Consider the following 3091-nt stretch of genomic DNA (forward strand, 5'->3'; position numbering starts at 1 on the left):
TTGTACTTTAAAGGAACTAATTACAAGTTACACCATCGTGACATGCTCTAAGGCAATCTTTTATTCATATGCAAAGTTGGTAATAAAATTATCCTAGTGATTTCATATATTTGTTAAAATAGATATTGCATTTGCTGGATGCAAGTTTCTTTGGTTGCTTTTCTATGGCTTTCATACTGCTATCTGAATTTCATTTATGGCTTTGCACTCTGGTATATGTAAATGCAGTTATGCCAGTTAAACTACGCACGAAGTAATTAATTTGGATTACTTGAACTTTATTCATAAATAGGACAACCTATTATTTGACAAACTACTGATTTTTAAATTTTTCACATAATACCTTATCTATATAAGTATACAATGAATTATAGCCACGGGCAATGCATGTAGTCCAGTTATTAAGACTATCAATAAAATAAGAATTAAGTCCAAACCATGGCCGCAAACCTTTCAGATGACAACGTGCTGTATGAAACAGTTGCTCCACTGTTGGATATCATGGGGAAGGTCTCATTCTGCCCTTCACTGAGTGTTGCGACTCTTTCCACCACCTAATATTTTCTTCCTTTATCTCAGTCAAGATTTTACCTTGGTGAAGTTGGTAATCAAGCTGCAATGAAGCTTGTGGTCAATATGGTTATGGGAAGGTTCTATTGTTGAATTCTTTCTCATCTCTTCATAGTTTTATTCTTTCTAACTAAAGCAAATGTCAACCTTTCTTTTACAAAAAAATTTGCAGTATGATGGCTTCCTTTACTGAAGGATCAGTACTTAGCGAGAAAGTTGGACTTGATCCAAGTGTATTAGTGGAGGTACTTCCTGATAAAACAAATAGCTTACTTTTGAGGCTGGCCCCTTGTGAATATGTTTCTTGCATCACTTTATCTTCTTGATGGTCAATAAATTACTTTGCGCAATCTCCTGTTCATTGCCTAGTCACAAATAACTCGTCTAACGATGAGAACAATATAACTAGAAACATGTTTTGTGCTCTTTAGGGCTTCTGAACTGGATTTTGGTAGGATTGACAATGTTGATAATTTCCCAAAGTATTATCTTTTTAGATTTTCGAGGAAGATTGGTATTCCATGTCGATTGAAGTTGCTGAGACTTTACCTTTATTAGGATACGATTAGGCCAACCATAAATATAAAAAAGAAAAAGAAAAAGAAAAAGAAAAAGAGAGGTTATGTCCTTGACCATGCTATTTGCTGAAACATATACTTAAAGGATGTTGAGCAGCATCTGTGAGGCTGTTGAGTATGGAAAAGTTATAGAGATGGTTACTTAGTGAAATGACTGAACTGGCTTAAAAATAGCTCCATGAGTTTCGGGACAATGCATGATGTGAAAAATACTTAAAATCGATAATTGTCCACAAGTAAAAGTAATATTTGAGAACATATACGTGAACTCTTAATTGACTTTCTGATATGAAATCTGCTCATCGTTGTTTGAATTTCAAGCAGGGGTAAAAAGTTTCCGACTTTCTTTTTGCCTCTTTGATGCAAGGAGAACTTCATCCTCTCAATAATGACTTATTCAAGGGATTTCCTAGTATAAGATGCTCAGAAGGTGCATTGAACTTAGAAATATGTCTAATATCTGTTACTAATTTTGCACCATGCATATGTGATCTCGCAGGGTGCTATTAGTGCTCCAATGTACGCTACGAAAGGTCCTTCAATGGTTAAATCTTTGTATCCGACAATGTTTCCTTTGAAGCATTAGCAAAAGGTTTTCTAACATTCCAAGACTACCTCCTGTATGCAAACCTAAAGTTATCTTCTAACCAAAAAACATATGCTTGTCTCAGGGCCTTCGTCTAGCTCTGGGTTTGGCTGAATCTGTTTCACAACCCACTCTAATTGCTGCTACAACTAATGAACTTTACAAGGTTGCAAAATCTCATGGTCTCAGTGACCAGGACTTCTCTGCAGTAATTGAAGCATTGAAAGTGAAATTGCAATGCGAAACATAAAAACAGGCTTTCCTGGTGACCTACTTTATTTTCCTTCACAGTCACAAAGCTTGGGTGCAATATGTCCACCATTATACAGGTAGATCTTTAGCTTCACAACTAATGATTTCATTGTTAACCCTCTTTTAAGGGACTACTATATTTTGTTTAGGAGAGTGAAATGGGACTACTATATTTTGTTTATTGTACTCATTAGTCAATTTTTATTTATATATGACTGGAAATATGCAAAACATGGTGCTACTATATGCTATCATAGTCTTTGTTCTTCTAGACGAACGATTACAGTTTAGTTTCTCTCTAATTATTAATTTTTTTATATATGTAGGAGAAAGCGGGTGATGCAATTGGAAATGGTATCAGAAAGTCAATTTGATCTTTAGTGTGAATGCAAGTAATTTTTGGGATATTAAGATGTCTAATATTCATGATACTATATGAATACACTCACTTTTGAAAAGTTTATTGTTAATGGGCATTTTGACACACTATTTTATTAGTATGTATACTCATTTGAATTATTATTTTTGATATTTATTAGCTAATTTAGTTCTTTATATCATCAAAATATATGATAATAATGCATATGCTTGAAATAATTGTAATTACATGCTATATGTAAAATGTAAATTTTTTAAAAAAATAAAAATAAATTGTATAGCCTAGCCAAAATTGTCACGCTCTAAAAGTGTGGCTATATATCTGTACGTCTACCATGTATATAAGCAAAGACCACGTTTTCTAGGGGTTTTTTTAGAAGCCACGGTTAACAAGTGTGGCCTAAAAGGTAACAAAGGCCACACCTTTTGTGTGTAGCTGTAGGGTATAAAAGCGTTTCCATATGGGGTGTAACAAGCGTTGTCTTTGTTAACTAATAGGCCACGCTTTTAAGCGTGGCTGGTAAGGCAACATTTAAAAAGCGTGCCCTTAGGTCAAAGGTTACGCTTCTTTTGGCCACCCCCAGAAAAGTGTTGCCTAAAGTCGAAAAGTGTGGCCTTTGACCAAAGGCCACACCTTTTGCTAGTTTAGGCCACACTTTTTTGGGGTAGTCAAAGGGCTAAAATGTTGTAGTGTGAGTCTTTAATCCTAAACACAATGAAATTTATT

At 34.6% G+C, this 3091-nt stretch overlaps 1 pseudogene; it reads left to right on the top strand.

Annotated features, from left to right (window-relative positions):
* The first annotated feature begins 438 nt into the window (after positions 1–438).
* On the top strand, positions 439–1984 carry LOC109238082 (annotated as a pseudogene).
* Positions 1985–3091: the final 1107 nt, after the last annotated feature.

The sequence above is a fragment of the Nicotiana attenuata genome, unplaced genomic scaffold (assembly GCF_001879085.1).
Source record: "Nicotiana attenuata strain UT unplaced genomic scaffold, NIATTr2, whole genome shotgun sequence".
NCBI classification, from domain to species: Eukaryota; Viridiplantae; Streptophyta; class Magnoliopsida; order Solanales; family Solanaceae; genus Nicotiana; species Nicotiana attenuata.